General features: G+C 34.9%; 1 long non-coding RNA gene across 1 annotated transcript; it reads left to right on the plus strand.

Annotated features, from left to right (window-relative positions):
* Positions 1–1031: 1031 nt before the first annotated feature.
* Positions 1032–2567, plus strand: LOC137649782 (uncharacterized). Its single transcript, XR_011045862.1, has 3 exons — positions 1032–1100; positions 1248–1429; positions 1871–2567. It is a non-coding gene; the product is annotated as an uncharacterized lncRNA (long non-coding RNA).
* The last annotated feature ends 9595 nt before the right edge of the window (positions 2568–12162 follow it).

A 12162-nucleotide genomic window follows, 5' to 3' on the forward strand; every position in this document is an offset into this window, starting at 1 on the left:
CTTCATTCATTCCGGTACACTTCACGGGAAGCTGTATAGAAAAATATTGCTATTTTATTATTGTTATTATTATTCGCTAAGCTACAACCCTAGTTAGAAAAGCAGGATGCTATAAGCCCAGGGGCCCCAACAGGGAAAATAGCCCAGTGAGGAAAGGAAACAAGGTAAAATAAAATAATTTAAAGGCCAGTAATAACTTTAAAATAAACATTTCCTATATAAACTATAAATACTTTAACAAAATAAGAGGAAGAGAAATTAGATGGAATAGTGTGCCCGAGTGTACCCTCAAGCAAGAGAACTCTAACTTCGCAAAATTAATAAACGTATTTTTGATCACGTGTTTTCAAGCTCAGTCACTTTGTTTTAAAGGCAGCGTTTTCAACAGATTCTCTTTTGCTAAACATAGCGTTAACTGCTACAGTGTATAGAGATCTGAAGTCTCCTTCCCGTGAAGTGTACCGGAATTTATTAAGCCAACTGTACCATGAATAATTCAGGGTCAAAGAAGCTACGTCTTATTGATGGGACCTGCTTTTGTGTCCAAACTTTGTTAGCCAGTAACTCAGTGCAGTAGGTAGAGAGAGAGAGAGAGAGAGAGAGAGAGAGAGAGAGAGAGAGAGAGACCGCGAGAGAGAGAGAGAGAGAGAGAGAGAGAGAGAGATTTAGCTTTAATAGGATAAAAAGATATTCAGCAGCTGAAGACCCGACAGGAGAACAATACTCGAAACAAGGTAGAATGAAAGAATTAAAACACTTCCTCAGAATAGATCGATCACAGAAAATCTTAAAAGACGTTCTTAATAAGCCATTTTTTGTATGAAATTGGAGAAGAAACAGACAGAAGGTGTTGTTCAAAAGTAAATATGCTATCAAAAATCACACCGAAAATTTTAAGAGTCGTATATGCTCAGCCCAATGGTACTGCCCCTCTCTCTCTCTCTCTCTCTCTCTCTCTCTCTCTCTCTCTCTCTGTTTAGAGTCCTTGGCTTGGCATAGCGAAGTTTCTTCAGGGTTCCTTGCTGCTACTTCGCATAGTCGGATGGTTGGTGGTGACCGGTATACAAGATAACTCGAGGTTCGTCACGTACGTGAAGTTGGTAAGTTAATAACCGAGTATAGATTTCATTCAATTGTATTTCAAGTATTTTGATATCGTTTGGCGTTTTTTGGAGGTATATATGAAAGTAATTTCCTTACGCTAGATGGTTCTAATAATTGTCTTATAACTTTATTTGTACTTTCAGGAATGGAAAATCTGGATCTCCAATTAAATATGCGTATCGAGCTTATATTTCGGACGGTTACCAATCGTGATCAAAGGTGCTGTTACCTGTACTATCCTTGCTCCCAAACCCATCTGTCCCTAAATACTTGACTGTTGACAACGCTGGAATTTGGTGAAGTACTTTTTAGTCTGAACTATAAGGTGAGCGTTACTTTATATCTTTAAATTCAATCTTAAGCAAGCCAGTCCTCCCCGGTTGGGGGCGGCGCCCCCAATTGTGGGAGGACGTTCCCTATAGCGCACGGTAGACCTTAAATTGAAGGTCTACTGTGTGCTATAGGGAGGCTTGCTTTTAAACCCTTTAGTCATAAGTTCGGTGAGTGTTCTTTTCGTTCTTTTAGGTTCAGCTTATAACCTAACTTCAACCAAATTTGTCTTCTTAAAATTTTTAAGTTTTATTAAGTTTTGTTTACTCCATATATTTTAGTTTTTAACAATCCCATTCCAAGTTTAAATTTTATGGCTGAATGCATTGTTGTACGGAATTTATTTTATTACTGTTAGTTATGTTTTTGGAAGTGTCATTTATGTAGGGTTATCTGATTTTTACAAGGATCCTTTCTGATACATTTCACTTTTCAGCTTTTGTGACTTCGAGGTGAATTTTTCATTACTGCGACTTCGAGGTGAAAATTTTTTCAACTAAATATTCTCTTCAAACTTCAAGCTCTACCTATGATGTTTTGGCCTAGTTGGAGATTGATAATGGTGTTTTGGCTTAGTTGAAGATTGATAATGGAAGTCCTGTCAAAATCCTCTACAGCTACAAGATTGTAGCTGGTGATTTTTTTTTGGTTTGGTTGAAGATTGATGATGGAAATCCTGTCAATCTAATTCAGCTGTAGGATTGTAGCTGGTGACATTTTGGTTTGGTTGAGGATCGTTAATGGAAATCCTGTAAATTTTCTACAGCTAGAAGATTGTAGCTGGGAGTGCAGTAAAGATATTCTGTGACTGGTTTAGTTTTAGATTGATACTAGAAACCCTGTCAAGAACTTCTACGGATAGTTAAGGTTGTTGCTGGTATTAGTAAGATGTTACCGATAATTCTGCTAAATTTGAATTTAAATATCTTTTATTTTTTCAACATCTTTTTACGAATGAGGATTTGCTCTAGGGTTATTAGAAATCCGGGTAAAATTGTTACTGGCGGGTTTAAAAGAATTATCTGCTTATGGTGGAATGAATTTGACTGAAAAAGGAAACATTACTGGAAATTTTTAAAGATTTTATTGGTGTTTTTGGCAGATATAATTTTGTAAAGTTAATATTTTTATTTCTATAAATGAATTTCATTAATACTTCATGTTGTCCTATTTACTGAAATATGTGTTCAAGAATGGAAAAGTAAACTTTTGGTTTTAAAGTTTAATTTCTGAGAATTTAACTTCCCCCTTTTTACAAAACAAACTTTTTAGAAAGGTGACTTACTTTTGTATTAAGTGAAACCGCTTAGTGACCATAAATTAGTATAAGAACAGGCATGATAACTAGACAATTTCAATGAAACTTCACTTGTGATGTTTTCGAATTATTGCCTTCTCGTTAACCAAAATCAGATCGAAAAATAAAGCACGCTATCGAGCATGCTCGACTAGCAAACTGTGGTACTAGACCAGCATAGGTAGTGAGAATGAGGGTTGATGACGTCAGAAGATTGATAGTTGATGACGTCATTAGAGTGAGGGTTGATGACGTCAGGAGCGGGAACGAGAGTTGATGACGTCAGAAGATTGAGGGTTGATGACGTCAGAAGCGGGAATGAGGGTTGATGACGTCAGAAGCAGGAATGAGGGTTGATGACGTCAGAAGCGGGAATGAGGGTTGATGACGTCAGAAGCGGGAATGAGGGTTGATGACTTCAGAATATTGAGGGTTGATGATGTCAGAAGCGGGAAAGAGTTGATGACGTCAGAAGATTGAGGGTTGATGACGTCAGAAGCGGGAATGAGGATTCATGTCTGAATCGGGAATAAGGGTTGATGACTTCAGAAGATTGAGGGTTGATGATGTCAGAAGCGGGAATGAGTTGATGACGTCAGAAGCGGGAATAAGGGTTGATGACTTCAGAAGCGGGAATGAGTTGTTGACTTCAGAAGCTGGAATGAGGGTTGATGACGTCAGAGGCGGGAAAGCCAGTTTACTTATTTTACATAACGTATTTACTCTTAGCCATCATATAAGAGCTAGAAGACTTGCTGTAAATATCATCAATCAGAAGTGTAATAATGCTACAGAACCCTTGTAAGTACTTTACTTGGGATTGAAGTTTTGATATATTTAATTGACCAGCTTTCTGATATTGAGGCAGGAAGCTAGGTAATTCTCAACCTGATATTAAGGAAAATGTTGGATGTTATCTAGATCATCAATCAGTCTTGTTGAGAGATCAGTTAAGCCCTGTCCACACGATCAAGTATGCCCGACGGGCAAACTGTGATACCAGACTACAATAGTTAGTAAGATTGAGAGTTAATTGCGTCAGAAGCTGGAAAACCACAGCAGGGATCTGGCAACACTATTGGTTGCCAGATCTCTGCTGTGGTTTTCCCGCTTCTGACGTCATCAACCCTCATTTTCACTAACTATTGTGGCCTGGTATCAGTTTGTCCGTCGGGTATGCTCGATCGTGCGGACAGGGCTTTAGACTTGACTTGTTTCTACAATGAGCTTAATTTAGTCTAATATTTTGGTAAAGGTACGGGATGAATTTAATGAAGAGGTTGCTATCTGAAGATTGTTTCCCCATGAAAGCTAAGTTTTACTAGAAGAAAAAACTAAAATAATTAAACTTTTTAGTCTGTAACGTTAAACTGTAGCTTCCTTTTCTTAGTTAATTAGTATCATAACAAGAAAACTAATTCTTGCTAGTAATAAAAACATCTGTAGGTCATTGGAGAATCAGCATTTCAATACAATGAACCCTTTTTTTAAACTTTTTTTTTTCTTTATACTTATTTTTTTTCTTTAATCTTTAAATGAATTTTCTTTAGTATGAAGATGAAAAATAAGTTTTGTTTGACCATTGAAAAGAGACAAGAGTACAACGGGTTTATAATCCGGCAAGCAATTCAGTTTCGCTTTACTGACAAAAAAAAAAAAAAAAAAAAAAAAAAAAACCTTTGTGCTTTGTTCTGGAAAATATTTAAATTTTTGCGTCTTGGTATACTTTCTCGTAATTTATTGTATTTTAATTATTCCCTAAACATATTAGCAGCGATAAAAGTTTAAAGCCAATTAAACTCAAACTTTCCTAAACATTCAATGTCCATTTTGAAACTTAGTAAGTTTACTTTGAAGTCGTTTTCCTTGATTTATATGTTCATATATGAAGGTGTTTCTACTGGGATACAGAAAAACGTTAAGAGTTCGTAGCAGAATAAAAAAAAAAAAAAAAAATAATTTTCATACCAGATTAAAAAACATTTTCACTATCATTGAAGTGTTTATGAGGCGAACAGCTGCAGTAGATATGAAACGACCACTAGAGAGTTTTATTATTATTATTATTATTATTATTATTATTATTATTACTTGCTAAACTACGACACTAATTGGAAAGCAGGATGCTATAACCACAAGGGATCCTAAGGGGAAAAATAGCCCAGTGAAGAAAGGAAATAAGGAAATAAACTACAAAAGATACTATTGAACAATTAAAATTATATATTTTAAGAAGAGCAATATCATTAAAATACATCATTCATATATAAAGTATAAAAAACATGGTCTAGTTATTGAATTTAATACCAATCATTAGGAAGCTTAAATTTCAACCCCTGAGCAAAGAGAGAGAGAGAGAGAGAGAGAGAGAGAGAGAGAGAGAGAGAGAGAGATTTAGCATTAAGAGAATGGGATAAAGGACAGATTTTTAAGAGAGAGAGAGAGAGAGAGAGAGAGAGAGAGAGAGAGAGAGAGAGAGAGAGAGAGAGATAAGAATACAGATTTTTAAGAGAGAGAGAGAGAGAGAGAGAGAGAGAGAGAGAGAGAGAGAGAGAGAGAGAGAGAGAGAGAGAGAGAGAGAGAGAGATAAGAATACAGATTTTTAATAGAAAGAGAGAGAGACAGACAGATTTAGCATGAAAGAGAATGGGATAAAAAGAAATTTTTAAAAGAGAGAGAGAGAGAGAGAGAGAGAGAGAGAGAGAGAGAGAGAGAGAGAGAGAGAGAGAGAGAGAGAGAGAGCTTTCCAGCTCTCCATCTCCCCGAGGTGCCCTATTATCAATAGCGTATTATAATAAATTAAAAGTTAGGAGGCCATTACTTTTCTGCGGGCGGTCTTGCGGGACCATAAACCTATTCATATCAAATTTAGGACGTTCCAAGACACAGCTGGAGGCCAGGTATACAAACTCCGCGTAATGAATGCTGTGCTTCAAAGTTTGAATCCTTTTAATGCATAAATCACATAACCTAATCCAAACTCGGGGAGGAAAACCTGCTCCTTTGCGCGATGGTCTCGCTGAGGGTCTTGCGTTCTAATCATCTTGTTTCTGCTGATAAACAAGGTGGTGGTGGTGGTGGTGGCTGGAACGGGGCCTTAGAAGAATCTGGACTCTTGTAATTTCGCTCTTTTTATATTCTGTAATTACCTCCGCCAACGAAGTTGGAAGGAGGTTATGTTTTAAACCCTGTTTGTGTTAACCTCCCCCCCCCCCGTTTGCGTGGTTGTGTGTATAAGAGATGGTGGTGGCTGGAACAGGGCATTAGAAGAATGTGGACTCTTGTAATTTCACTCTTAATATTCCGTAATTACCTTCGTCAACGGAGTTGGAAGGAGGTTATGTTTTAAACCCTGTTTGTGTGTTAACTCCCCCCCCCCCCTTCTGTGTGTTTGTGTGGTTGTGTGTATAAGAGATGATGGTGGCTGGAACAGGGCTTCAGAAGAATCTGGACTCTTGTAATTTCGGTCTTTTTATATTCTGTAATTACCTCCGCCAACGCAATTCGAAGGAGGTTATGTTTTAAACCCTGTTTGTGTGTTAACCTCTCCCCCCCCCCCCCCCGTTTGTGTGTCTGTGTGGTTGTTTGTATAAGAGATGAAGGTGGCTGGAACAGGGCTTCAGAAGAATCTGGACTCTTATACTTTCGCTCTTTTTATATTCTGTAATTACCTCCGAAGAGGAAGTTGGAAGGAGGTTATATTTCACCCCCTGTTTGTGTATTTTTTTGCATGTTTGTGTGTTACCCCCCGTTTGTGTGTTTATGTGGTTGTGTATAAGAAATGGTGGTGGCTGGAACAGGGCATTAGAAGAATCTGGACTCTTGTAACTTTTCTCTTTTTTTATTCTGTGATTACTTCCGAAAACGAAGTTGGAAGGGGGCTATGTTTTAGCCCCTGTTTGTGTGTGCGTGTGTGTGTTTTTTTTTTTTTTTTTTTTTGTATAACAGATGGTGGAAAGGAAATAAGGGAATAAATAAGCGATATGAGTAATGAAAAATTAAAATAAAATATTTTCAAAATATTAACAACATTAAAACAGATATTTGATATATAAACTATAAATAGACTTATGTAAGCCTGTTCAACATAAAAACATTTGCTGAGAGTTTGAACTTTTGAAGTTCTACTGATTCAACTACGATTAGGAAGATCATTCCACAACTTGGTCACAGCTAGAATAAAACTTCTAAAGTACTGGGTAGTATTGAGCCACATGAAGGAGAAGGGCTGACTATTAGAATTGATATCATCATCATCATCATCAGTTCAGCCTTCAAAAGTCCTTTGTTGGATGTAGGCCTTCCCCAGGTTCCTCCACAGACTTCTCTCCCAAGCTATTCTATGCCACTGTTGCTTATGTTGGTCTAAGACAGTGGTTCCCAACCTTTTTCCTGTCATTTCCCCCCTGCACCCAGTTCAACCATTCAGATTTCCCCCTTCATGCCCCGCCCAGCCCTCATGCCCACTCGCCTGCCTCAGAAATGGGCATGACACTCCAATTCTCCCCTTGAATATCATGTCTTTGAGAACTGATATGATCATATCACAATTAAATGGCTAACAACAAATTGCCGCACGTACTATGTCTATGAGGACATTTTCTGCTTCTTTTGGTTAGTAGGTAGTGTAATTATTTCCCCCCTGGAAGCTTCAAATTTCCCCCCAGGGGGAAATTTCCCCCAGGTTAGGAACCACTGGTCTAAGTCATCTCGCCAGCGGGTTTTTTGTCTTCCTCGGTTTCTTGTGTATCCTCCAAGGAAGACAAAAAAACCTACTGGCGAGATGGCTTAGACCAACATAAGCAACAGTGGCGCAGAATAGCTTGGGATTGATATACGTATAAGATAATATACATATACATTTCAATACAGTTACCTTTGACTTGGTTTTCCGTTTTTTTTTTTTTTTTTTTTTTTTTTTTTTTTTTTTTTTTTTTTTTTTTTTTTTTTTTTTTTTTTTTTTTATATATATATGCTAATGCAGGTATCATTTTCACAGGTATTAATACTAGATATAGGATTATCAGAGCATAATGTAATTTTCTATTACTATACTGACGTAGTTTGACCTTCACACATGCATTTATGCAGACATTAAACCTTTTAGCATAGTATTCGGATCAGGAATTCTTATATAAATAAGTTTTTCTCATGAACTGACTATTTTACTAATTAGCTTAAATACAATTTCGACAGTCTCTTCTATCAGGGAGATATGTCGATGGTAATTAAAGCAGTCGATTAAAAATTATATTCGGTCGAGCGTTCTCCATTCTCCAATTATGGTGCTTATATTTCATGACTCGATAAAAAAAATAATCAGTATGATAATTTAAATTCATTAGAGATTTATCCGTACTTTAAGTTACGTTTGTTTAGATGAAGCTCTTTGGTTCATTAGGAAATTCAATTTTAATTAATAACTTTCCACGAAAGGATGAAATTCTTATTTATGGGAGAGTTTTGCACCACAGCCATAAACCCGTGTTATTATTTAGGAGGAGAGTAAAACTTCAGTTCTTGATATGAAAGCGTGTGTATATATATATATATATATATATATATATAATATATATATATATATATATATATATATATATATATGTATATATACACACATATATATATATACATATATATATACATATATATATACATATATATATACACGCATATATATATATATACATATATATATATATATATATATATATATGTATGTATATATATATATACAGTATATATACATATATATATATATGTATATATATATGTATATATAAGTATATATGTATATATATATATATATATATATATATATATATATATAAAAATAGAGTATATATATATATATATATATATATATATATAGAGTATATACTATATATATATATATATATGTATACAAGTATATATGTATATATATATATATATATATATATATATATATATATATATATATATATTTATATATATACTGTATATACATGCAGTATTTGTTTACACGACCACACTCTTCATATCCTGTCAAATTATGCAAAGCTATTTTTTCCTCTATTACTTTCTTCAATAACGTAAAATAAATGGCTATGTTGGGAAACAAGTTAAAATTATAAGAAACCATAGAATTATAGAACTAACAACTGTCAAGATATCAGTCGGACACATTTTCCTATCAAATAAAAAAATAAAACTGAATAAACTCTAACTCAAAAACGGAAAAAGGTGTATTCGCTTAGATGTTTTAATTCCACGAAACGATATAAAATTTTTTTACTAATTGTCAAGATATCTGTCTGACACATTTTCTTATCAAATCAAAAAATAAAACTGAATAAACTCTAACTCAAAAACGGGAAAAGGTGTATTCGTTCAGATGTTTTAATTTAACGAAACGATATAAAAGAAAAAAAAATACGATCTGTAAAGATATCAGTATGACACTTCTTATCAAATCAAAAATAAAACCGAATAAACTCTAACTCAAAAACGGAAAAAGGCACATTCGCTCAGATGTTTTAATTCCACGAAACGATATAAAAAAAAATTACGATCTGTAAAGATATCAGTCTGACACTTCTTATCAAATCAAAAAATAAAACTGAATAAACTCTAACTCAAAAACGGAAAAAGGCACATTCGCTCAGATGTTTTCATTCCACGAAACGATATAAAACTTTTTACGAATTGTCAAGATATCACCCTGATATTTTTTCTTATCAAATCAGAAAATAAAACTGAATAAACTCTAACTCAAAAAAACGGAAAAAGGTGTATTCACTCAGATGTTTTAATTCCACGAAACTATATAAATATCTTTTACGAATTGTTAAGATATCAGCCTGACACTTCTTCTTATCAAATCAGAAAATAAAACTGAATAAACTCTAACTCAAAAACGGAAAAAGGTGTATTCGCTCAGAAGTTTTAAATCCACGAAACGATATAAAAAATTTTACGAATTGTCAAGATATCTGACTGACACATTTTCTTATCAAATCAAAAAATAAAACTGAATAAACTCTAACTCAAAAACGGGAAAAGGTGTATTCGTTCAGATGTTTTAATTTAACGAAACGATATAAAAAAAAAAATACGATCTGTAAAGATATCAGTCCGACACTTCTTATCAAATCAGAAAATAAAACTGAATAAACTCTAACTCAAACACGGAAAAAGGTGTATTCACTCAGATGTTTTAATTCAACGGGTTGCATATTGCTGGTGGCTGGTTTTGGTCGAAACGATATAAAAGATTTTTTTATTGAATGCCACCAATATGCGAAAGAAAAAAGAAAAATACAGGTGCAGTACCAACTCAATAATGGAGTGGCAATTAGGTCAATCTCCTTTACGAGAAGTGTCCTAGGATAATGGCGCTTTTCCTAGGTGTGTTTTAATCTCCAGATCGCGTGATCACAGTCCAGATTGTAGGGGGATCGCTGGAAACGACTAAAATATGGAACTATTCACCGTGAGAACTAAAACACTTGGTCGTCTGGTCTAAAGGGGTCACACCGCCAGGCTCTAGTAGGAATAACAGCTTCTAGCCATACTGTTCGTTTTTCTCTATAGCCTTTTTCTCCCCTAAAGAAATATATTTGTGTTTAGAATTTAGCTCAAAATTCTCATAATACTTATTTTTTTTTTTTTTTGGTTATTATCCTTTTGTTGGTGATAATTTTTTTCTTTTTATTTATTGCAAAAGCCTATTGTAAGGAAAATAGCTTGAATTAACATTGTGAATATATCTGTAAGGTGGAATAATCTACAGCCACCAATGATATATGCTTGCATCTCTCTCTCTCTCTCTCTCTCTCTCTCTCTCTCTCTCTCTCTCTCTATATATATATATATATATATATATATATATATATATATATATACACACACATATATATATGTATATATATGTGTGTATATATATATATATATATATATATATATATACACATATATATACATATATATATGTGTGTGTATGTATATATATATATATATATATATACATATATATATATATATATATACATATACAGTATATATGTATATATATGTGTGTATATATATATATATATATATATATATATATACATACACACACACATATATATGCATATATATGTGTGTGTATATATATATATATATATATATATATATATATACATATACATATATATAAGAGTGTAAGAAACAACTGTTACTATGCTCTTTTTCATTTCTCTCAATATGGAGAAATATCTGTTAAAAAAAGCTAATAATTGTAGGAGTCAATATGGTTGCAACTGAAAATCCTATTTTCTTTGCTTTCAATAGGGAAAAATAACTGTAAATAAAAAAGCTAATAATTGTACAAGTCAAAATGGTTGCAATTGCAAATCCTGTTAAAGCAACAGGATAATCATACTGATATATACTTTACATTGGCAAAAATCCAGCCGTGAAAGTTAACTGACTGAATGTAAACAGTGAATTTCCAAAACAAAGGAAGAGCAAATCTTGTGAACGCAAGTTGAAACTAGAAAAAGCACTCTGAGATTGCAGACCTCCGTCACGGCAGCTTATTTCTCGAAACCCTCTTGCCTTTCCCAGATTAAATTTAGACCGTAGCCGTATTTTTCGGTCACACCTTTTGCTCGACCTTGACCTTAACCTTGACCTTTGACCTTGGACTTTCAAAATTGAATCACTTCCACGTCTCAACATAACAATTAATCCCTGCATGTCTCACTACATATTAAGTAAAATTGAGGCCAAGAAGTTGTTCACAAGCAAACAAACGGACAAACAGACAAACAGGGGTGAAAACATAACCTCCTCCGAACTTGGTTGGCGAAGGTAAAAATGAAGACCGATTCATAGGTAGGGATGGAGGTGGTAAATTGGAAACGTCCCTGACTGGTGATCGCCAGACTTCGGTTCGAGCCCGGCTCGAACTCATCAGTTCCTTTGGTCGCTGCAACCTCACCATCCTTGTGAGCTAAGGATTAGGGTTTTGGGGGAGCATATAGATCTACCTGCTGAGTCGTCAGCAGCCATTGCCAGGCCATCCCTGGTCCTAGCTTGGGTGGAGAGGGGGCTTGGGCACTAGGCAAATGTATATATTGGTCAGTCTCTATGGCTTGCTAGGACAATGTCACTGTCTACCTGCTTAGCCATGAGCAGCCATTGCCAGGCCATCCCTGGACCTAGCTTGGGTGGAGATGGGCTTAGGCGCTAGTCAAATGTATGTATGGTCAGTCTCTAGGACTTGCTAGGAGAATGTCACTGCCCCTTGCCTCTGCCATTCATGAGCGGCCTTTAAGCCTACAGGGTCACAAAAGCAACTAGGCCTTGTTAGGACACTGTCACTACCCCTTGCCTCTGCCATTCATGAGCAACCTTTAAGCCTACAGGGTCACAAAAGCAACTAGGCCTTGGTACGACAATGT

Source organism: Palaemon carinicauda, chromosome 11, assembly GCF_036898095.1.
Source record: "Palaemon carinicauda isolate YSFRI2023 chromosome 11, ASM3689809v2, whole genome shotgun sequence".
NCBI lineage: Eukaryota > Metazoa > Arthropoda > Malacostraca > Decapoda > Palaemonidae > Palaemon > Palaemon carinicauda.